This window comes from Myotis yumanensis, unplaced genomic scaffold (genome assembly GCF_028538775.1).
Source record: "Myotis yumanensis isolate MYYU_CA2020_CCGP unplaced genomic scaffold, mMyoYum1.0.hap1 SCAF_10, whole genome shotgun sequence".
Lineage (NCBI taxonomy): Eukaryota > Metazoa > Chordata > Mammalia > Chiroptera > Vespertilionidae > Myotis > Myotis yumanensis.
The window spans coordinates 50,745,682-50,771,852 of record NW_027223761.1 but is presented as its reverse complement, the minus strand read 5'-3'; positions in this window follow the sequence as shown (position 1 = coordinate 50,771,852).

The window sequence follows — 26,171 nt, the reverse complement described above, 5'->3', positions numbered from 1 at the left end:
GTTTTTTTAATTAATTCAGAAATTGTAAAATCAATTATGAAATCTAAGAAGAGCAGGACTTTTAAACAAGTTGCATCATGGCTTGTCATTTTCCACTGATTAAATTAAACTCCAGCAGCATGAGTAAACACTATGAGCATTAAACTAAGAGAGAGAAACTATCATTTTAATTTTTGTGATCTACCAATTAATATATGGCCTTGGGCAAGTGATTTCACTTTTTTAGATACTACTGTTCTTTTTGAAAAATGGGAACATTGCTTGGGTCATCTTTAAGATCCCTACTTAATAGCAACATGTAGAATTCTATTAACTCTAGTAGAAATGCTGGTGAGGAACTTTAAACTTTTGTTTCCAGAAAATACATATTCTATAGTGTCTGGGATAGAATTGGGCTCAGAGTTAAGTAGATCTTAACAAGGAACACTTTAAAAACTTACGGACAGCTTGCATATGAGTTGTTTAGCCAAAACTGTTGTACATAAAGAAGAAGGATCCTCTTTATGACAGAAGAGAAGTGATGACTGAAAAAATGAACTGAATAAATGAATAGTGAATGTATCAGTTAGTTATGTGACATCTTGCTTACACTGGATAATCCCATATGAATCAACTGAAGGAGAGAAACAATCAGAAGTCTCCATATATCACTTTTAAGCTAAGAGACATAACCATATGAGGTAGATTTAATTATTCTGCTTTATAAAAGAGGAAACCAATGGTCAGAGAGGTCCAGCTACATACTAGAGGCCTGGTACACAAAACTTATGCACAGGGAAGGGGTCCCCTCAGCCCAGCCTGCACCCTCTCCAATCCGGGACCACTCAGGGGATGTCCAACTATCGGTTTAGGCCCGATCCAGGGGACCGGCAGTTAGACATCCCTCTCACAATCTGGGACCACTGGCTCCTAATTGCTCACCTGCCTGCCTGCCTGATTGCCACTAATTGCGCCCCCCCCCACCCCCGCCAACCTGATCGCCCCTAATCACCTCTGCCTGCTGGGCTGATTGCCCCTAAGTGCCCCTCATACCAGCCTGGTCGCCCCCAACTGCAACCCCCTGCCAGCCTGGTCACCCCTAACTGCCCCCCATGCCAGCCTGGTCACCCCCAACTGTGCCCCCCTGCCATCCTGGTTGCCCTCAACTGCCCACCCTGTTGACCTGGTTGCCCCACACAGTCTGCTGTTCAGTCATTTGGTCATCCTTCACTAACCCCCTGCCGGCCTTGTAGCCCAGCTGTTCAGTTGTTACTGTTACTGTGATGGCATCCCAGACAATTTGCATATTCATCTATTATTAGTATCTATCTATCTATCTATCTATCTATCTATTTATGTAGCTTATAAGTCTTGAAATCAAGTCCAGAGGCTTTCTTCCAGTACACAATACTGCCATCTACTATTTCTATTATATTATAAATATTAAAAGAGCTTCATGACATATTTTAACCACTTTCAGAATTTAAAAATGTTATTAGTTGATTGAAATACACTAATCAATAAAGTAATTCCTTATAGATACTTTATAATATAAAGCAATGATTGGCAAACTGCGGCTCTTTGGCCCCTTGAGTGTGGCTCTTCCTAAGCCTTGGGAGTACCCTAATTAAGTTAATAACAATGCACCTACCTATATAGTTTAAGTTTAAAAAAATTGGCTCTCAAAAGAAATTTCAATCATTGTACTGTAAATATTTGGCTCTGTTGACTAATGAGTTTGCAGACCACTGATCTAAGGAGAATCTTAACAAAGAACATTTCCCACATCTATTTTTGTGACTGATATTCAGTAAAGAGATATCATAGTTTACAATAAATTCAGTGAGGAGATATCATCCTGTATAATAAAAGACTAATATGCAAATTGTCCCCTTGACTGGGAGTTTGACCAGGGGGTGTGGCCGGTTGGCAGGGCTGGCCCCCTAACCCCTTTCCTCCCCCGAGCCTGGAGCTGGATGGCTGGACCCCACCTGTGCATGAATTCGTTCACTAGGCCTCTAGTTTATAATAAATAAATCAGAGAAAATTAGAAAAAAGTGTTTTAAACTTTGAGGACAAATACACAAAATACAGTTTCTGTATCAAGAAAAATTCAGAAACCCAAAAAAATCAGTCTGTATTCTCAGACCTTGGCGAATGACAAAATTAACCACAGTTCTTTGGACTATACAAAGATATCCTTCTCAGTTCCCAAGTTGCTTATTGAAAAGGGTAAAGTTCTCAGAGTTAGATGAATTGCACAATAAATGTAATTAAATGTTGGAAAACTTTGAGTCAGTAGTTCATGCCTACAGACTTGTTGATCTTGCATATATCTCTTAATCTCTTATTTGTAAAATGTAGGGAAAATACCTCCATAAAAACAGGTATTGGATGCATTAAATAAAGTCTTTGGATATATTCTCTAAAATATTTAAACTCATGGAAGCTCAGCTTTTTCATTCATGAAATAAGAGTGATAACTATGTAATGGGGAATTGTAAAGGTTAAAACTAATAAAAATACAGAGCATCTACTACAAAGAGGCCTCCAATTATGGCATTGTGATCATATTCTCAATTGTCATTGAATGGAAAAAAAATCACATGTACCATTGAAGCACTTTCCTGGATGTTAGCCTGATTGACAGACTCAGAATCTCTGTGAGTGTTTAAGGGGAGATGATATATGTATTTTGAAAGCTAAACAAATAGCTGTCATCATAGCTTTGGTTGAAGGCAAGCAGTGGCCTAATTGTGTGGATCATATCTTTTCTTTCTTCTTATTGTACATTTACCCATATCAGATTAGAGATTGTTCCAATATAGTTCTGAAGTATTAAAACCCTCTTGAACTTGGGCACTTTAGTTATTTAATAAAAAGAGCAGTTAGCCCAGTCAGTGTGCCTCAGTGGTTGAGCATCAACCTACGTAGCAGGAAGACATGGTTCGATTCCAGGTCAGGGCACATGCTTGAGTTATGGGCTTGATCCCCAGTAGAGGTGTGCAGGAAACAGCCAATCAATGATTCTCTGTCATCATTGATGTTTCTATTTCCCTCTCTTTCCCTTCCTTTCTGAAATCAATGAAAATATATTAAAAAATAAAAAGAGAACTTGGAGAGCCCTTTCATTTTATGTGCATGGGTCTCTTAAGGAAAATCTTATTTCATTATGTTTAGAATATTGTTTTTGTTGGGATTATTCTGATTTATATCTCAGAAAAAAATAAATTTTATATTGGATTTCTACTTTCAACTTTTTCATTGTTCTATTATTTTCATATTTTTAAATATTTATAATAAACCCAGAAAAACAAAATGTGTTCTCTACACTCTGATTCAATTTCTAGGCCAATTACTTTTGATATTTATTACCTTTAATGCAGATTTTAATTTTGATATTTGAGTTTAAATTTTTAAAAATGTCCCACTCATCCTGTTCATCTTCACCTTTCTTTTCCCTCTAAGCTGTTAAACTTTTTTTCCGTAGCCTCTTATTTGCTTATGAGTTCTATATGTTTTCCAGTTGTTATAATAAATAATTTTGAATGACTTGTGTTTCATCTGAGCCTGTAGGGTAATATTTGCTTTCTCTTTATTCCCCACTTCCCCCCATTAATTACATATTATTCAAGAGCAAGCAGGTAGGGACAATCCCAAGTAGATATCCCTATGGATCTAGGTTTGGAAAAACATGAAACTTGTGAGTTGCCCTTGACTGCAGGTTTGTGTTGCTCAAATCCCATTCTTAGCATACAGATGAATTAAGGAATAGAGCTTCCAGCCCAAGTGTAATGTCTTCTCTATAGAAGAGCTTTCCATAGTTTAGTAGTATGAGTTGAAATTAATTTAACAATAACATCTAGTGTAATACCACTAGCATTTACTATTAATCTGAGGTTTGTATACTAAGTTGAGGGCAGAGATGTGGAAAAGATGTCACGACCAGTTATTTCCTAGAGAGCCAGGTCTGAAATAACAACTGTTTTATGAATATACAGTCAGCGCAAAAGTAGGCTTACAGTTATTCTCATGGAAAATAGTACAATAAATAAATAATAACAACAATAAACTGTGTTTTGCATACTCACAACTGTAAACCTATTTTTTGCCTCACCCTGAATAGACAGTAATAATTGGACATTTATTTCTACTTTTGTTGCTTTTAAAATTTGTTTTGCTCTGTAATTATTAAGTAGATTGTCCTTCAAAAATAATGTAAATAATGTCGACAAGGCTTATCTAAAGTTGTTCTCCCTCAAGTAGAACACTGTACCATGTGTTTCAGAGATAATAGCAATTGAAATGTAAAAAGTTAATTGGCTATGGCTTTGCCCTCGTTGTTCAGTTGCAGACATACAGATGAGATAGCTTTTGATTATGCCTAAACTCATATAATTAGTGTGCCTTAAACTATAGTGTCTATTCCCTTAAGACCCTTAAGAGGGATGCCTGACAAGAAACTCTTGAGATCAAACCTATACCTATAAACTGCCTTTCCAATCCCTAATGCTCTCTTACTCAGAAGATGCAGATATAGGATTTAAAAAATTCTCTTAAGGTAATTTTCAACAGTCCTCAATACCTAAATCATATCACAAGATACTTATTATTTTGTCAATTAGAACTTAGTCATAATCTTGAGAAATGGCTACTCGATTATCTACTTCAATAAAAGAAAAATTGCTTCTTACATTTAATCTTTAAAATGCCTGACTTTATATCTAACTGAAGATCTTTCTTTACCTTATAGAAGAAGAAAAAAGTCCAGGAAATCTTCAAATGAGAAGCAATATGACATAGCAGAAATAATTCAGACTTTAGAACCAATGAGACCATGTAAAAATTGGTTCAAATAATACAGTGCTCTTTATTAGCTCTGAAGTCTTGGTAGAATCATGAAGCATCTCTGAGACTCAGTTATTCTGTCTATAGAAGGGGTGGACTAGAAGGAGGAAAAGAGGACAGGAAAAAAGGAAGAGAAAGAAGATAAGAAAGAGGAGGAGGTAGGAGAGAGGGAAAAATAAGTCATTCAAATTTCAGGAAAGTGGTCGTTGGAAATAGTATATGTAAAGAGACTGGCACATAGTAGGCTCTTATTTGATTACAGAAATCATTAGTCTTTCAAAGCAGTAGAATAAAAATGTTCCTGTGACTGATATTCAGTGACAAGATATCATTTATAATAAATTCAATGAGGAGATATCACTTATAATAAATAAATCAGAGAAAATTATTTAAAAAACTAAGCCAACATAGTGTAGCAGTTCAGACCACTGTAATATGAATCCTGTTTCCCCACTTAATGGTGTCACCTTTTCTGCCTCAGTTATTCTTTCTATAAAATAAGGAAAATAACAATAACCACTTCATCATGTTGAAAAGATCAAGTCAGTTAATTGTGTAAAACAATTAAGTACGTCTTACTTAAATGTTTGCTATTTTCTTGCTAACAATGAGAACTGCCTTCTTATACTGGCAGAGATACAAAGTGCCAATCAGTTCACTGATTCTTTATCCTGTAAAACTAATATTTCTCACTTAGTATGTCTAAAGTTGCAAAGCACTAGCAGAAAAGATGAAAAACATGCAGTTTGGTGTGAATTTGTTTTGGCATTTTTTTCTAAGTTCTGTCACTTATGAAACTGTATCATGTTAAGCAAGTCACTTAACCTTCGACTTAATCCCCTCATTTCTTCAAAAATGATCTTAATGACAGTATTCACTTCAAATAACTACTCTGAAAATCAGAGTATACAACAAAATGAATCTGGTGTGGGCAGTGCTAACTCACTGAAACTCATAATAAGAGCCATAATAAAAACAACATCAAGAATGAGATTTTTAAAGAGATAAAAATGTGGTCTATTATTATTGCTATTTTAATTTCTTTTCCTAACAGTACAACTCTATGTTAACCCTAATTTTTCCATCATTTTCTACATGAGGTCTAGTGAAATGATTTGCTTAAATTCAAAAGCATGGTGGATTATAGTAGACATTAAACTCCTCTTTATTATATTTTAAAACTCTCTGCTACCTCTTAAGTTCAATAAAATTAAGTATAGACCAGTGGTCGGCAAACCACGGTTCATGAGCCACATGCGGCTCTTTGGCCCCTTGAGTGTGGCTCTTCCACAAAATACCACATGTGGGCGCCATGTACAGTGCGATTGAAACTTTGTGGCCCATGCGCAGAAGTTGGTATTTTGCGGAAGAGCCACACTCAAGGTAACAAAGAGCCGCATGTGGCTCGCAAGCCGCAGTTTGCCGACCACTGGATAGACCAACCTGAGAAGTAGTTTTGGAGGACTGAAATGAACACATTTTCCAAAGCTGCATGAAATCCCTGGAAAAAGACAAGCAGCGTGTCATCATTAGAGTCATTCGAATGGTATTTTAAAACTAGCTTCCAAAGGAAATTTTGTAAGGCATTAGACATGATATTTGTCCTTCATTTTCTCAGAATAAAAAGTAGGCATGCCGGTCCTTATTTATGATGTTTCCCATTGTAGAGATGAGGAAATGAATCTCAGATAGTTTCAGTCACTTGTCCTTAGTCACATGGCTACAAATCAGGCCAGATCTATCTGACTCCAAATTCCAGACTGTTTTTACTATTTAATGCTGGTGCAAGATTAACAATAATTCCAGTTATTTCCCCTTCCAGGGTTAGCCAAATATCACTTAGAAATGGTTACTGAGTGCTTCTCCCCCACCAATCCCACCTATCCTCCACCCCCTGCCAAAGTATTCTAAGGGATATAATGGTTTCAAACCACTTTGTCACTTAACATTTCAAATATACTAACAGATGGCTTCTCCCAGCTCTAGGCAGATGATGGTTCAGAAATAAGTGGTGTTGGGAGATTTCTTGGGAACGCTCAGGGACAGGAAAGACAGCTGTCACGGAGTATCTTAATTACAGCATTTACAAAGTTCTAATTAATGTAATGGTACTTTTATGATTATATTAATGTTATGACCATCAGGGTGTTTGTTGCTGAACTCATTTGGTGAGATAATTTGGAAGTCATTGCATAGTGAAGGCTAGCAACGATTATGAGCTTAAGGATCTCTTGCTCTAAAGTATTAATAAAAAACAAAATTATTTTATCCCAAAGTATAGAAACTGAAAATGTATCTTTTTAAAATGTATTTTGAGCAACACTGAATTGAAAGGAATAGAGATTTATATGTTACACAGTGAACAATTATAGTAGAACATATTGGAGAAAGAACAGTGCCTTTAGGGTCTAGAGATGCTTGTGCCAAATACTGGCTGTGTGATCCTGGGCAAATCATTTCATCTTTTCTGGCATTGTTTCCTTTTCAATGAAATGGGATGCTAACAGTAATATCTATTTTTCTTAATTATTACAAACACAATTTAGGTTAAATTTAAATAATATTTAGAATTTTTTGTATAAGGAACTATAAATTTGATTGTATTTGAATCTCTCAGTGGCAGCTAGGTAAAGCTAAAATGAATATTTTAAATTCCAAATGTCTCATTTATTACCATAAATAAATTATGTTCTTTTATTGTTTTTTCTGCTATTTCATATAAAATGAATAGGAAAGGTCTTAAATTAGTTCAGTCTGAATCCTGCCTCTGATGAGAAAAGATATGAGCCAGGGCAATGTCCTTATCCTCTCTGTCTTTATTATTATTATGATTATTATTATTTTATCTTTGTTGTTGAAAGTATTACAGATGTCCCCTTCTTATTCTCTCTTAAGTAATGGTTCCTTTAAAGAAAACTTGTTTGGGTTACACTACCAATTGTAGGGCATTATTGTGAAAACAAATGAAATAGCATGTTGCAAAACACCTATAGGGTCAGATATATACTATTTAACTTACATGCATTTTTCCATTATTTTACAGTAGCTTTGATTTAGACCTTTTAGTTTATTCTCAATTTTCAAATTGGAGATAGTAACAAAGATCTTGTCCATTTTAAACATAGTAGTATGATACAGTTTCAATGAATAATGATTATTTGTGCAATCATTTTTATTGTATCTCTTCCCCTAGGTAAATTCCATTAGAGGAGAACCATAACTATATTACTTAGTACATAGCAATTAAAATTTTGAATGTATCAAAAAATTCCCTTTTGAATTCCATCTTACAATTGATTTAATAATTTTTTTTTTATTTTAATAATTTTTATTTCTTAAAGTATTACAAAGAGTATTACATATGTCTCCTTTTTTCCCCCCCTTGACATTCCCCCGGCCCCTACCCCCCCGCCCCCCCCCCGCCCCATGTCTTGTGTCCATTGGTTAATCTTATATGCATGCATATAAGTCCTTCAGTTGGTCTCTTAATCCCCCCCCCCCAACCCTCCTCAGGCTTCCCACTGTAGTTTAACATTCTGTTCAATGTTGCTCTGCTTCTGTATCTACCCCTGTTCATCAGTCCATACTGGTCCCCTTTATTTGTCCCAACCTCACTGGAGTAGTTTCAACCTCACCAGGGCCGTCTGAGCCTCACCAGGGCCGTTTCAACCTCACCGGGGCCGTCTCTACCTCACGGGGGCCGTTTCAACCTCACCGGGGTCGTCCCTACCTCACGGGGGCCGTTTCAACCTCACCAGGGTCGTCCCTACCACACCGGGGCCGTTTCAACCTGACCGGGGTTGTCCCTACCACACCGGGGCCGTTTCGATCTGACCAGGGTCGTCCCTACCTCACGGGGGCCGTTTCAACCTCACCGGGGTTGTCCCTACCACACCGGGGCCGTTTTGACCTGACCAGGGTCGTCCCTACCTCATGGGGGCCGTTTCAACCTCACCGGGGTCGTCCCTACCTCACGGGGGCCGTTTCAACCTAACCGGGGTTGTCCCTACCACACCGGGGCCGTTTCGACCTGACCAGGGTCGTCCCTACCTCACAGGGGCCGTTTCAACCTCACCGGGGTTGTCCCTACCACACCGGGGCCGTTTCAACCTGACTGGGGTCGTCCCTACCTCACGGGGGCCGTTTCAACCTCACCGGGGTCGTCCCTACCTCACGGGGGCCGTTTCAACCTCACCAGGGTCGTCCCTACCACACCGGGGCCGTTTCAACCTGACCGGGGTTGTCCCTACCACACCGGGGCCGTTTCGATCTGACCAGGGTCGTCCCTACCTCACGGGGGCCGTTTCAACCTCACCGGGGTTGTCCCTACCACACCGGGGCCGTTTTGACCTGACCAGGGTCGTCCCTACCTCATGGGGGCCGTTTCAACCTCACCGGGGTCATCCCTACCTCACGGGGGCCGTTTCAACCTAACCGGGGTTGTCCCTACCACACCGGGGCCGTTTCGACCTGACCAGGGTCGTCCCTACCTCACAGGGGCCGTTTCAACCTCACCGGGGTTGTCCCTACCACACCGGGGCCGTTTCAACCTGACTGGGGTCGTCCCTACCTCACGGGGGCCGTTTCAACCTCACCGGGGTCGTCCCTACCTCACGGGGGCCGTTTCAACCTGACCGGGGTTGTCCCTACCACACCGGGGCCGTTTCGACCTCACCGGGGTCGTCCCTACCTCACGGGGGCCGTTTCAACCTCACTGGGGTTGTCCCTACCACACCAGGGCTGTTTCAACCTCACCGGGGTTGTCCCTACCACACCGGGGCTGTTTCAACCTGACTGGGGTTGTCCCTACCACACCGGGGCCGTTTCGACCTGACCAGGGTCGTCCCTACCTCACGGGGGCCGTTTCAACCTCACTGGGGTTGTCCCTACCACACCGGGGCTGTTTCAACCTGACCGGGGTTGTCCCTACCACACCGGGGCTGTTTCGACCTGACTGGGGTCGTCCCTACCTCACGGGGGCTGTTTCAACCTCACCGGGGTCGTCTCTACCACACCGGGGCCGTTTCGACCTGACCAGGGTCGTCCCTACCTCACAGGGGCCGTTTCAACCTCACCGGGGTCGTCCCTACCACACCGGGGCCGTTTCGACCTGACTGGGGTCGTCCCTACCTCACAGGGGCCGTTTCAACCTCACCGGGGTCGTCCCTACCACACCGGGGCCGTTTCGACCTGACTGGGGTCGTCCCTACCTCACGGGGGCCGTTTCAACCTCACCGGGGTCGTCCCTACCACACCGGGGCCGTTTCGACCTGACTGGGGTCGTCCCTACCTCACGGGGGCCGTTTCAACCTCACCGGGGTTGTCCCTACCTCACGGGGGCCGTTTCAACCTAACCGGGGTTGTCCCTACCACACCGGGGCCGTTTCGACCTGACTGGGGTCGTCCCTACCTCACGGGGGCCGTTTCAACCTCACCGGGGTCGTCCCTACCACACCGGGGCCGTTTCGACCTGACTGGGGTCGTCCCTACCTCACGGGGGCCGTTTCAACCTCACCGGGGTCGTCCCTACCACACCGGGGCCGTTTTGACCTGACCAGGGTCGTCCCTACCTCATGGGGGCCGTTTCAACCTCACCGGGGTCGTCCCTACCTCACGGGGGCCGTTTCAACCTCACTGGGGTTGTCCCTACCACACCAGGGCTGTTTCAACCTCACCGGGGTTGTCCCTACCACACCGTGGCTGTTTCAACCTGACTGGGGTTGTCCCTACCACACCGGGGCCGTTTCGACCTGACCAGGGTCGTCCCTACCTCACGGGGGCCGTTTCAACCTCACTGGGGTTGTCCCTACCACACCGGGGCTGTTTCAACCTGACCGGGGTTGTCCCTACCACACCGGGGCTGTTTCGACCTGACTGGGGTCATCCCTACCTCACGGGGGCTGTTTCAACCTCACCGGGGTCGTCTCTACCACACCGGGGCCGTTTCGACCTGACCAGGGTCGTCCCTACCTCACAGGGGCCGTTTCAACCTCACCGGGGTCGTCCCTACCACACCGGGGCCGTTTCGACCTGACTGGGGTCGTCCCTACCTCACGGGGGCCGTTTCAACCTCACCGGGGTCGTCCCTACCACACCGGGGCCGTTTCGACCTGACTGGGGTCGTCCCTACCTCACGGGGGCCGTTTCAACCTCACCGGGGTTGTCCCTACCTCACGGGGGCCGTTTCAACCTAACCGGGGTTGTCCCTACCACACCGGGGCCGTTTCGACCTGACTGGGGTCGTCCCTACCTCACGGGGGCCGTTTCAACCTCACCGGGGTTGTCCCTACCACACCGGGGCTGTTTCAACCTGACTGGGGTTGTCCCTACCACACCGGGGCCGTTTCGACCTGACTGGGGTCGTCCCTACCTCACGGGGGCCGTTTCAACCTCACCGGGGTCGTCCCTACCTCACGGGGGCCGTTTCAACCTGACCGGGGTTGTCCCTACCACACCGGGGCCGTTTCGACCTCACCGGGGTCGTCCCTACCTCACGGGGGCCGTTTCAACCTCACTGGGGTTGTCCCTACCACACCAGGGCTGTTTCAACCTCACCGGGGTTGTCCCTACCACACCGTGGCTGTTTCAACCTGACTGGGGTTGTCCCTACCACACCGGGGCCGTTTCGACCTGACCAGGGTCGTCCCTACCTCACGGGGGCCGTTTCAACCTCACTGGGGTTGTCCCTACCACACCGGGGCTGTTTCAACCTGACCGGGGTTGTCCCTACCACACCGGGGCTGTTTCGACCTGACTGGGGTCATCCCTACCTCACGGGGGCTGTTTCAACCTCACCGGGGTCGTCTCTACCACACCGGGGCCGTTTCGACCTGACCAGGGTCGTCCCTACCTCACAGGGGCCGTTTCAACCTCACCGGGGTCGTCCCTACCACACCGGGGCCGTTTCGACCTGACTGGGGTCGTCCCTACCTCACAGGGGCCGTTTCAACCTCACCGGGGTCGTCCCTACCACACCGGGGCCGTTTCGACCTGACTGGGGTCGTCCCTACCTCACGGGGGCCGTTTCAACCTCACCGGGGTCGTCCCTACCACACCGGGGCCGTTTCGACCTGACTGGGGTCGTCCCTACCTCACGGGGGCTGTTTCGACCTCACCGGGGTCGTCCCTACCTCACGGGGGCCGTTTTAACCTCACCGGGGTTGTCCCTACCACACCGGGGCTGTTTCAACCTGACCGGGGTTGTCCCTACCACACCGGGGCCGTTTCGACCTGACTGGGGTCGTCCCTACCTCACGGGGGCTGTTTCGACCTCACCGGGGTCGTCCCTACCTCACGGGGGCCGTTTTAACCTCACCGGGGTTGTCCCTACCACACCGGGGCTGTTTCAACCTGACCGGGGTTGTCCCTACCACACCGGGGCTGTTTCAACCTGACTGGGGTCGTCCCTACCTCACGGGGGCTGTTTCAACCTCACCGGGGTTGTCCCTACCACACCGGGGCCGTTTCGACCTGACCAAGGTCGTCCCTACCTCACGGGGGCCGTTTCAACCTCACCGGGGTCGTCCCTACCTCACGGGGGCCGTTTCAACCTGACCGGGGTTGTCCCTACCACACCGGGGCCGTTTCGACCCGACCGGGGTCGTCCCTACCTCGCGGGGGCCGTTTCAACCTGACCGGGGTTGTCCCTACCACACTGGGGCCGTTTCGACCTGACCGGGGTCGTCCCTACCACACCGGGACCGTTACAACCTCACCGGGGCCATCCCAACCTCACCGGTGCCATCCCAGCCTTACCAGGGAAACAGGAAGTTTGGCCCTCTGTCCCCTGCCGGTGGCTCCCCACTAGACAAAATCTCCAGGCGTTCCTGGTGGTTGAACATCCAGCATTCCTGCCCTCCACCAAGTGCACAGACTGCCTGTCTGCTGTCCCCCAGCGCCCCACATGAGATTGGGACCAGTGGGCATGTTTGTGCGCTTGCTGGTACAGCAGTTCCACAGTGCCGGCCGAGTCAGGCCCAGCCCTGGCCGGCCCCGGACCCGATTCTGCCCCCCGATTGCGTCCCTCCCAGATGCAAGGAGTTGAAATCTGCAGTTTGTTGGGTTGGGCTCTGTACTTGGTGTCACATCCTACTCAGTCTCAATGTTCTTTCTCTCCTTCCAGTTGTAGAGCTTCCACTGGGCCAAGTTTCCCATGGTTCTGTATGATAGGTGTTTGTCTGATATTTGGTAGTTTCGATGTTGTTGTGTGAGGTAGCACGCACAGGTCTCTTCCTTATGCCGCCATCCTGGTTCTCCTGGGTCTGCTTCTTGAGTGTGTCTCTCATGGCTGCGAGCAGTTGAAGTCTGCAATTTGTTGGGATAGGCTGCAAAAGCGCAGGTGGGTCTTTTTGTGCACCTGGCACAGCTTGGATGGGGATGTAAATTGATTAGGGCTGAGACTCAGGGAGTCGCCATGGCGGAGCAAATAGCACTGGCTGAGTCTCCGCGGCCCCTTGACTCTCTGCCAGGGCTTTGTGTCCCCCAGTGCCGGCAAGCAGCTGTGCAACAGAGTCTCCCTCGCTTTCTGATGGCTGCAAGGCCGTGCTGCCTCTCCCCGTAGGGTCTGGTGCTTCATGATCCCGCCTGAACCAGCTCAGTGGATTTGAAAGTTTGCAAAAGCAAAGGCGTTTCTACTTGTGAGTCTGGCACAGCCCAGATGGGAATGTAAATTGCGTAGGGCGGGGTCACAGGGAGTCGCCGGGGCGGAGACTCAGCGGCCCCTTGCCTATCCAGGACACCAGGACTTTGAGTCCCCCAGTGCCGGCGAGCAGCCGAGCGCCAGAGCCTCCCTCGCTTTCTGACCGCTGGAAGCCCATGCCGTCTCTCGCCTTGGGGCCTGGGGCCTCAGAGACCCGCCCGAACCAGCTCAGTGGATTTGAGAGTTTGTAAAAGCACAGTCATTCCCTCTTGTGCCTCTGGCACAGCCCTGAGGGTAGGGCGGGGTCACAGGGAGTCGCCAGCGTGGAGGAAATAGCGATGGCGGCGTCTCCACGCCCCTCGCCTCCCCGGGGCCCCAGGACTTCTTGTCCCTTGGTGCCGGCGAGCAGCCGCCTGTCAGAGCTTCCCTCGCTCTCCGACCACTGCAAGGCCGTGGCCGCCTCTCCCTGTGGGATCTGGGGCCTCAGAGACCCGCCCCGAGCAAGCCCAGAGGATTCGAGGGTTCGTAAAAAACCGAGAATCCATTTGCAGCCCGCGTGGCGTGTGACTGCGTACCTCTGGTTTTGGTGCCTCCGTAGCTCCCACTCAGTCTCACTGCGCTTCTTTCTTTTCCTCCAGTTGTAGATCTCCCACTGGGCCAACTTCCCCATGGTTCTGAGTGGCGGTTGTTTACTTCATAGTTGATAGTTTCGATGATGCTGTGAGAGAGCAGCACACACAGGTCCGCTCCCTACGTCGCCATCTTGGTTCCCCGATTTAATAATTTTAACACATTAAACAGGGCAATATGAGTTTATCAACAAAGCATTTCAACAACAAAGATAAATTTTTAAAAATAATAATAAAAAAAGAGAGGATAAGGACTGAATAATCCATTTATTATAGGACAGTCATTAGTCCCTTTTTACTGTTAGCTGAATACTTCATCAACTATTGTTTTAAGCCCCACTAAAGTAGTCTCCTGTTATTTTCTATAATATCACCTTATTTTCTCCACAAACTTACTGCAGTATAACATGATTTTTTGTTTCTTTATAATATCATGTATTTCCTCATCTGTATGCTGGAGGCTATGAGGTTTGTCTACCTTGTTTAGTATTGTATCATAATTATTTAACTAGGTGCCCTGTGAGCACACAGGAGGTCAGGAGGCAACCAATGAATATCATTTGCATGAGTCAGTTTCAAGTAGCTTAGAGGGCCCCTACCGCCATGACATAGTCATTTCTGGACTGAACGGAGGGACCAAAATAAATGCTTTGATGATTCAGCAATTGGAAAGATCACTGATAGAAGTACTGTTTTGTTATAAAAGCACTATATTTGTTGTATAGATATGCTGACTGACCAGAATAGTTGTTACAAACTTAATGTTTTTAATGCTCATAGATTATAACATTTCAATTAGAATTCCAGTTTATATTTTTCCAGTAAACATTTATTAAGCATCTATATGTACCAGCCAACGGGATGGGTGCTGCAGGTACAGAGAAAAGAACACAATTCTAACCCTTGAGAAAATCAATGCCTAGCAGCTTTCTATAATTCAGGTTGCTTACATGATATATAGATTGGGAATACATGTAGTGGGGGAAAGGAGCATTCAAGATTCATGACGTAGATAACATTTGCATGAGCCCGAAGGCTGCGGAGGAATTGGTGATGATAACAAGCTGGGTGTTGGACTGGAATGGGCTGAGATTTCCTGATAAAGGTGATACCTTCTGTAGAGGCATGAGGCTGTGAAAAAACCTGACCAGTTAAGGACAATAGACACAGTAGCTTAAGTAGTTGAGCTCAAGAGCTTCTGGGAAGTGGCAGAAGATGAGGCTGGGCAGTTAGGGGATGACGCCTGAAAGGCTTTGAATCCCATTCTAATGAAATAGGACTTTATGACAATGAGAAATAATTAAAGTATCTGAAGCATCAAAGTTTTAAGATAGGATTTTGTTTTGTTGTCATTTTTAGGAAAGTCAGTCTGCTGTTGAAAATTGGTGTGAATGATGAGATCAACAAGACCTATTAGGAAAATATTGCAGAGTCCAGGGTAGGGAATGTGTTGGCAGGAGCCAAGGCCAAATAGAGGGAAGGAGTATGAGAGGATTCATAAAATGAAGAAATATGATTGATAGGTCAGGGTTACTGATAAGATGGGAAATGATATAAAAGAAGAATATAGTATTAATGACTCTCCTAAAAGAAGTGTTTAGGTGGAACATCGGGAAAAAATTACATTGAAATCTTATTTGAGCCAGCCTGCAAAGGATAGATAGGTGTGGTGTCAATATACATTGATAGGGGCAAATACTGCTCTAAGTAGAAGGGCACTGATTTTAAGTTGCAAATGTAAGAAAGAGTAATTTGGATTCCCATTTAGTCAGCTCAGCCAAACGTGCCAGTCAGTTTCCATCTTGCAAAATGGGTTGTTTTTTTTGTTTGTTTGTTTTTGTTGTTGTTGTTGTTGTTTTTGTGTGTGTGTGTATGTGTGTTTCATCTGGAATTTTCTATGAAACCACTTGTCTGTATTGACGAGTTACTATGATCTACTTGCTTTTGTCCAATGTTTCATAATAAATGAGAAAAATATAGGACAGATCTTGTTACTCTATAGTTTTTTAATTACTTAAATGTCAAGTGTTGAAAAATGAGTATGCATTATAGGTGCTTAGGTACCACTGGTATCATTAAGTAAGGCTGCAGCCTCATTTGTCTAACAGACATGGCCAGATTCTTGAAGATACTGAACTTTCACAGAGCCAGGTGGCTTGAAGACAACTGAGGCTGAGAGCCTTTGGCACCCACAGCATCACCTTTTAAATTATTATTTTTTTTCCTAAAAAGAGAAGACAGGAATGGCACAGGCTCACCTCCATTTAATACCCCTAGATTTATCCTCTGCCCTTGCCTTCCCTTCTAAGAGTGTGGAGGGGCTGACCTCTAGAACAGCACCACTTCCTGTCCTCTGGCTTTTTATTAGATTCACCGAGTCTCCATACCATTCTGTCTGTCAGCTGGGGGCTATCCTTAGCTCCTGTAGGTATCTAGTTCTTTCAGGGGTACATTTCAGAATCAGCAACAGGGTGTCAAATCATTCTCACACTGCTGTCGTTCTAAATTATTTACCTGACTTCCACTTTCAAGATCTCATAAGATCTTAAACTGGGACCATCTAGTTAATCCAGAATAATTCCCCCATTTCAAGGCCCATAACCTTAAGCATATCTGCAAATTTCTTTTGCTATGTAAAGAAACATATTTATATATTTAGAGGTTCTTTGAACAGTGAACTAGAATTTCTGCCAATCACAGCAGTCAATCAAGTTAGAAAAATGAGCAAATGACTTAATAGGAATATCAGAAATGAGAATATCCCAATGGCTATATAACATATGAAAAATGAGTCATTCTTTTTAAAAAAATACATTTTATTGATTTTTTACAGAGAGGAAAGAAGAGGGATAGAGAGTTAGAAACATTGATCAGCTGCCTCCTGCATACCCCCTAATGAGGATGTGCCTGCAACCAAGGCACATGCCCTTGACCAGAAACAAACCTGGGACCTTTCAGTCTGCAGGCTGACACTCTATCTACTGAGCCAAACCAGTTAGGGTAAAAAGTGAATCATTCTTATTAGTGATAAGAAAATACAAATTTAAAAACATAAGTCAGTGCTACTCTATAGCAACCTGAATGGCTAATAGTAAAAAGACCACAAATACCATGTTGATGAGAATAAGGAACAACTGAAACTCTTTCATGAGTTTGCAAAATCATAAACTGTTTTGTAACACTATTTATCTATATCTGCTAAAGTTGAACATCTACTGTATATATATATATATATATATATATATATATATACATATATATACATATATATATATGTAATCTAATAATAGACAATCATGGTAATTGACCGTACCTTTGCTACGTTTCCCATTGGCTAATCAGCATGATATGCAAATTAAACCTACACCAAAAATGGTGGCTAATTTGCATATGTAGGCGTCAAGCTACTGAGTGAAGCTCGCTGGCCCCGGGCAGGAGCAGTGAGCAAAAGCCAGCGTGGCAAGCGAAGAATGAAGAGGGAAGCCCACCACGCTGGCCCTGATCCCAGGGCCCGAGTGGCAAGCAAAGAGCTAAGCCCCTCGCCCGCTGCGCAGACCCCACCCCTGGGGCCTGAGCGGCGAGCAAAGAGGGAAGCACAGCCTGGAGCTATTTCTCTTAAACTTAAGTACTATTTATATCTCTTAAAATGAAAATACTTCTCATAAATCCTTCACATTCTGTGAAGTCCAGAACAAACATCTTTAGATGAAATGGTCCAGATATTTTGTAAAACATATGGAAAGCCTTTGGGGGGGCCATGGATGAGTCAATAGGATGTGGGCAGTTTCTTGGGCCCTTACCTAACTCAGGTACTTGTGTGTGTGTGTGTGTGTGCGTGCGCGCATGTGTGATGGATTATAAATGGCTCAACTGCATTTATATTGCTAGAAATAAAGAGCATATTTTGAATTGGAATATACTGTACTGAATGCTCCTGTAGATTATTAGGATCAGCTTGCACATATATTGTTGTATTTATTCCCAAAAGTGGTCATGCTAAAGTCATATAATTATCTTCATTTGCCACCCATAAATATGTATTTTTCAAGATTATTTTTCCTCAGAAGCCTACCCTACTAAAGTGAAATTGATAACTCTCTCTGTAATGATCCATCTTCCTTTACCCCTACTATTATTTTACTCCAGTAATGCAGAGCTTATTATCTTATTGGGTTGATTTCTACCCTGTGTTTAGACTCTAACTGACTTTAGCAAGTTACTCTATTGCTGCTCATGTCCCAAAATCTTACCCAGGTGAATGCTTCTCAGGAGGTTTTCCAGTAATGTTTGTTGAAAGAATTAAATAAAAGTAAGAGATTTCAATTTTCACAAGGGCAAAAATCATCCATATCACATCTGAAACCAGCTCTTTCTGATTCTAATTTGAGACTTTTCTATTAAATTACACTAAATGGACATCAAGCCTCCATGCACTTTTCAATTTTTGATACTGAAAATGGAATCCCCTTTTGTTCCTAATACTTTCCTCTCACATCCACATTTGGATTTATATTGGTCTTTCAGGTGCCAGGCAAGGTTCCTGCTGCCCAGAAAATAATGCACATGGGTAAATGCCAGGTTCACATAATTTAGAAAAAAGAACTGCATTTGAGCTGATTTGCATAAAATTGTGCCCATCTCTACAGAATAGGCTCTGGTCAGCAGAGCACAAGTCAATCTGTTTGCTTCTAAGTTTAAATTTTCATAACTCATTACATAGTCCATAATCTCATTGATGTAACTGCATTGCATTTGCAGAGATTATTCTGTGTGAGAAGGGACTTTCATGCTATTTAAACTGCTGCTATTCAATAGATAAGGCCTCTCAAGTCTGACCTCTGTTTCACATTAAATGTGTGGCCTAATGTTCATTTCTCTCTGGAATCTCATTTTATCAGATGAAGAGTTCTCAGAAACTTGTACCCCTGGTGCTTTTATATTGGCAGATGCAGAGAGAAGGGCAAAGAAAGATGTGCATTCACATGTGCTGGGAGGGGGCATAATAGCCAGTTGGTTAATCAAATGGACTCTGGGGTCAGTCATTCTTAGTGTGGATATGGGCTCCCACACATAATGACTGTTTGCCTTTGGATAAGTTGCTGAGCCTTGCTAAGCTTTAATTTCCTCATATGTATTATGTAGATAGTGTTAGTATCTACCTCACACAATTCTTATAAAAGTTTAATGTAAGCATCCAGACCAGTCCCATTAATGTTAAGCACTCTGTGTTATACCCTATTGTCATTATATGGCTGATAGAAATCTGTATTATTAGTTCTAAATGCTACAAAAACTTATGAACAAACAAATCCAACTGGATTGCAGGGTAAATTAAGAAAGATTCAGGAAAATTACTGAACATTCAGTTTCTATTTTTTGCCATAATTACATTTTCTAGCAACTTAAAAAACACTTTCCCTTAACTTTCATTGGGTACCTCAAAGCAATTTTTGATAAAAATAATAGATCATACTGTTCTTCCAATTGAACAGATGAGGGATGAATTATTTAGAGTAGGTGGTAAAGTGGGGTCAAAACTGGAGTGTTCTAAATCTCAGGCAAATTACATTACTGTACATGAGCTTTGCTTTGCTAGCACTTTGAATAAGTCACCAACAAAAAGTGAAGGGGTCATATTATTTGTAGAGTTGTGACTCTGGTGACTGACCAGAAGTGAATTTTTGGATTTGTTTTGTTCTTCTTTATTTTTAAATAAAGCCTCTAAGTTTTATGGCTTCCAGGAAGCACCAGAGAAATGGAAGTGCCATTTCTGTACACTTTGTATAGCAACACCTAGACCTGCACACTGTCTCCAATGCCCCAGCGGCTCTGCCGGCCGACCCTGCTGCCTGGCTTCCCGTGTACTTATGGGCTGAGACCTGGCTTTAAGGTGCTTGTCTCCTGATGCTCAGCAGCACTGGGCAGGGACAGGAGAGGCCCAGCCCCAGGCACAGCCCCAGCCCAGGTAGCCACAGGCAGGCCACCCAGCTCTAGGAGAAACAACCTTGGGGATATATTAAGTATGACAAAATGAAGGGCAATAGCTGATGTACATGTCATGCCCATAAGTAATTTTTTAAAAAAATATTTCATCCTTTGAATTTTTAATTTAGTTTATCATTTTTTTTTCAAATAAATAGCACATCCACTGGCTGGTGTTGCTCAGTGGTTGAGCATTGACCTACGAACCAGGAGGTCATGGTTTGATTCCTGATCAGGGCACATGCCCGGGTTGTGAGTTTGGTCCTCAGTGTGGGGCATGAAGGAGGCGGCCAATCAATGATTTTCTCTCATTATTTATGTTTCTATCTCTCTGTCCCTCTCCCTTCCTCTCTGATATCAATAAAATATATTTAAAAAGTAAGTAGCACATGCATATACTTTAAAAACATACAGATACATGGGTCTAGAAGAGATATCTGTACCCCTGTATTCATAGTTACATTCTTCACAATAACAGGTGGAAGCAAAGGTGTGCATGGGGGGGAGGGCTGGATAAACAAAATGTGATACATACACTGGAGTATTATTCAGTGCCCCACATGCTAAGATATGGATGAACTTTGAGGACATTGCTATGTGCAAGAAGTCAAAGACAAAACAGCAAATGCTGTGTGATTTCACTTGTAGAAGGCACCAGAGTGGTCAGACTCACAGGACCAGAAAATAGAGTGGCGGTTGCCGGGGGCTGGGGAGCAGGAATAGGTAGAGTTTCAGTTTTCCAAGATAAGAAGCATTCTGCAGATGAATGGTGGGGAAGGGTGCACAACAGGGTGAATGTGCTTAATGCCACAGACCTGGACACTACAAAGTGGTTAAGATGGTAAATTTATGGCATGTGTGTTTTACCACAATTAAAAACAAAAAAGGAAGAAACATGTAAAAAGAACAGCTATCCAATTCCTTCACCCAAAACACCTCACCAGTTTCTGTGTATCTTTCCAGAAAGGGTCTACGCATAAACAAGCAACACTATATATACATGTAGACAGGTCCACATGGGGAAGAGCTGAGGCTTCCTTCCAAAAACAGGCACCGCCTTGGCAGCCATGTCAGTGACCCACCTTGAGAGTAGACGTTCCTTAGCAACCAAGCACCCCTCCCCACATCTGGTTCTGACCCTTAATTAGGTGACCTTTATTAGATTTGGGCTGAGAGTGACTGCAGATGAAGGAGCCTTTTTACCAGAATCACCAAGGACCAAGAGGTGCTTTCCCCTGCAGAAAAGACAACTAGTCCCACTGGGTCTCCCCTCCCCCCACACAGTGAGGCAGGATTTATGCTGCACATCTGGGTGGCCCATGGAGGGTGGTATGGGGCCTGGCATCCCAGGACGTTCAGAAGTGCTAGCCCACTTGTGGCAATCTGAACTCCTCTCCAGAGCTCAAATCTAAGAGACTCTCTTCCTTCTCTTGGCCATATTGCTTTCAAGAAAAGTAGCTGACCTACAAAATGAACATCAGTTAGGTCAGCGGGCAGGGGGACACACATTACTATTATTATTAAAACACAATCTTGTATGCTATCCCCAATACAAAAAAGATGAAAATCTGCAAACTCCATTAGAACGTTTGATTCTTTATTGGCAGAAAATATTAAATTGTTTATGAACTTCCTGAAATACCATCACAGAATCATGGAAACAAGTTCTGTACAATGCAAAATAGAAACTACTTTATTAAATTTATTGGGATGACATTGATAAACATGAACATATAGGTTTCAGGTGTGGGATTCTATGTTACAAAATCTGTATATTCTACTGTGTACCCACCACCCAAAGTCAAATCTTCTCCTGTCACCATATATTAGGAAACTACCTTAAAGATGAAGTTTTTCTTTCTTAAGGAAAACATAGTAGAAACAGTAACAGTTAAATACAATCTTTGAAGAGAGGATTTTGCTAAACAATCAAGAATGAAGCCTTGAAGATCCAGCTTTCCTGACTGATTTGAAATAGTATTTCCACAAAAAAACATTGTGCTTCTGACCAGTGGAATTTGTTATTATTTTTATCAAAATTATTCTTATGATTATTCTCAAAGGACATTTACTTTAATAGGGTAAGAGTAGAAAAACAATCATTTGAAAAGTCTTCATTCAGTCTGTCATATTGTTTTCTTGCTTATGTTTACATTGCATTATCAAGTGTAGTTCATACATAAGTTACAATACATTATAGAACAATGTAACTGACATTAACAAATTATTTTTAATGTTATTTATTTACAAAGATTTAGGTATAATATAAAACTCAAAACAAGCAAAAGGAAAGTTTTGTTTAGCTGAGGAGAAACTATTTCAGGAAGTGAGAGCTTTCTCTCCCATTCATGAATTATGAAGCCATTATAGGTACTAGTGTAACATTTATAGTTTCATATTTTATTAATTATTTTTTCCATAAAATGTAATACTTATAATGAACCAGGTCCTATCCTACACTGGTCAGTTCTTAAAACAAAAGTAATAATAACTGTATTCCATATATTTGCCAGAAAAAATTATCTGTACATATTTGGTGCTTAATGGAATACTGAACCCTTTCTAATATATCCACATATTAATATATCTAGAAACTTAAAAAAGGAATAAATCTTTTATTTAAAAAAAAATATGTTCTTATTGAATTCAGAGAGAGAAAGGGAGAGGGAGAGAGAGAGAAACTTCAGTGATGAGAGAGAATCATTGATTAGCTGCCTCCTGCACATCCTCTGCTGGGGATTGACCCTGTAACTGAAAATTGTACCCTGACTGGGAATCGAACCGTGACCATGGGTTCATGGGTCGGTGCTCAACCACTGAGCTACACCAGCCAAGCAGGAATAAATGTTTTACATGGGGAGTATAGGGAAATCTAATTTGTATATATTTACTAGAAAATAAATCTGATGGAATTAAGAAAGAGGATATTTGAATGAGTCCAAATTACAATTTCAAAGTGGCTTCTTCTCACTAAGAAATATATACAGGTTGTAGTCAAACATTGATCAGGGAAATAGATTATCTAGTTCTAGGAAATATAATTGTCAGCCTGACAAGATGCTAGGATGTTGGGTAAAAGGGACAGAATTGGAACTTTTGAGAGATTTTTCCATGCAAACAACCATGAAAGTTCCTGCTGCCCTGTGAATGTTACTTGCACCTTGATTGGATCAGGGTAGCTATGAATAGAAATGCATATACTGTACAGATATGCATGTAAGTCTATGTGTGCTTTATAATTAATATGTCCATTGAAAGTATAATTATTTTATAATTCATATTTGACCTAAGATAACTACCCTGAAATCTCATAGTTATCGAAATAATGTTGACTTTTATTTTGACAATATTAACACACATATGAATGAAGAACAACATATATTTGGCAAAGAACTTGATGCTGAAGTTAGTAAGGCAGAGAGGAGACTGGATGATTAGAATAAATACAACAGAAGATTAAACAGACAAAAGCACATAAGAATTATCCCCAACAATTTTGAATCTCATTGATACTCCAGTAAGGCAAGGTGGATGATTAAGTTCTGAACTGTATTATAGGCACCTGCATGTTAGTTGAATGGTACATAATATTTATATACTAGAGGCCCGGTGCACAAAAATTTGTGCACTCAGGAGGGGGTGTTCCCGGGGGGGGGGTCCCCCAGCCCGGCCTGTACCCTCTCACAGTCTGGGACCCCTCGGGAGATAACGACCTGCTGGCTTAGGCCTGCTCCTGGGTGGCAGAGGGCAGGCCCAATCCCTAAGTGCAGCCCCTGGTCAGGCTCAGAGCAGGGCCGATTGGGGAGTTGGGGCGCCGCCCCGTAATGCACAGAGCAGGGCAGATCGGGAGGTTGCAATGCCACCCTCAGTCACTTTCAGGGTAGACTAATTGGGGGGTTGGGGCACCGCCCCCTGTCACACTCAAGGCAGGATCAATGGGGAGGTTGTGGTGCCACCCCCTGTCACGCGCAGAGCAGGGCTGATCAGGGGATTGGGGCGCTGCCTCCTGTCACTCACAGAGCAGGGCCCATCAGGGGGTTGGGGCGCTGCCCCCTGTCACTCACAGAGCAGGGCCCATCAGGGGGTTGGGGCGCTGCCCCCTGTCACTCACAGAGCAGGGTCCATCAGGGGGGTTGGGGCACTGCCCCCTGTCACTCACAGAGCAGGGTCCATCAGGGGGGTTGGGGCACTGCCCCCTGTCACTCACAGAGCACGGCCCATCAGGGGGTTGAGGAGCTCCCCCCTGTCACTCACAGAGTAGGGCCGATAGGGGAGCTGGGGCACCGCCTCCTGTCACACACAGAGCAGGGCCAATCAGGGGGTTGGGGCGCTGCACCCTGTCACACTCAGGGCAGGGCCAATGGGGAGGTTATGGCTCTACCCTGTCACACACAGAGCAGGGCCCGTGGGGGCAGGGGGTTGGGGCACCACACCCTGTCACACACAGAGCAGGGCCGATCAGGGGGTTGGTGCGCCGCACCCTGTCAAACACAGAGCCGCAGGGCAATCGGGGGATTGGGGAGCTCCCCCCTATCAGGCACAGAGCAGGTCTGATCAGGGGGTTTGGGCGCTGCCCCCTGTCACGCTGATCCCGGTGCCGGGAGCCTCGCTGCTCTGCTGATCCCGGTGCCACCGGGAGGCATATTACCCTTTTACTATATAGGATAGAGGCCTGGTGCACGGGTGGGGGCTGGCTGGTTTGCCCTGAAGGGTGTCCTGGATCAGGGTGGGGGGTCCCCACTGGGGTGCCTGGCCAGGCTGGCTGAGGGGCTGAGGGCTGTTTTCCCACTGGCAGTTGACTAAAAGCTCCCAACCACTCCTTGTTTTCTTTTCTTTTTTTTTTTTTTTTTTTTATTCTGGGCCAGCTTTAGCTCTGAGGCTTCGCTGCTGAAAACATGGATACAATGTTGCGGTCCAGGGCTGACTGAAAGCCGGTTTTGTTTAGCTTCTTATTTGCAACATAGTAATAGTTGCTTAGAGTTGCAGCTGAGAGGCCGGCAAGTGAGGCGGGGAACGTTGGAGTCTGCAGTCCCTGGAGGAAGCAAGCCTCCCTGTTCGCTTCAGTGCATGGCTGCCGGCCACCATCTTGGCTGACAGTTAATTTGCATAAGGATACGCTGATTAGCCAATGGGAAGGGTAGCGGTCGTACGCCAATTACCATGTTTCTCTTTTATTAGTGTAGATTGTCCTGTTAATTGCTAAAGAGTGATGCTTTAAAAGGGTCAAATATATGGCTTTTAAAGGAGATTTGACTGTGGGTAGTGAATACACAATGCGATATAAAGATGATGCATGATAGAATTGTACTCTTGAAACCTATATAATTTTATTAACTGATGTTTTTTAACAGAAAAAGAAAAGGGAGCTCTGAAGTTTGACTATCTGGATTTGTATCTGGACTCTGCTCTTGCTTAGTAAGACTTTGGGTAAATTACTTAACATCTCTGGGCCGCAAATCCTATTTTTTCTAAAAAATGAGAATAATGATAGTAAGTACCCCAGAGTTTTGTGAAGATTAAAGAAACAATGATTTTAAAGTGCTTAAAATAATTTATGGTACATGTTAGTAAGTGTTACTATATTAATGATAATACTAATTAATGTATAACACTACATTAATGATTTTTATTACTTCACATAATAAGCCATTCTTCAACCATAACAGGCTTTACAGCTATAAATGTTATAAGTTGATTTTCTTTGCAAGTACTTCTCTGTACTTGTATCCCTCTATCCTTCCTCCACTTCTCTATTCTCAGGTAAAATTATGAAATTATATATAACAAAAGTTATATATAATTGTTTCAGCAATTCCATTTTATATTACCAAGGGATAATCTGACATATCAAGGAGCAGGATTAGAATATTACATGACCATTAATGTCCAATATTTAAAATCTTCAATATATAAAAAAAATGTTAAGGCATTAAAATTAAGTACAAAGATATGTAACAGGAGTTATAGTTAAAAGGGAGAATATAAAAAACTTTCTTTACCAATTCTATTACTTTTCCAAGCCTCTAATAATAATTTTTATGTGTATGCATATGTACATATATGCTTCTATGAGTGTTTATATAAAAAGAAACTGC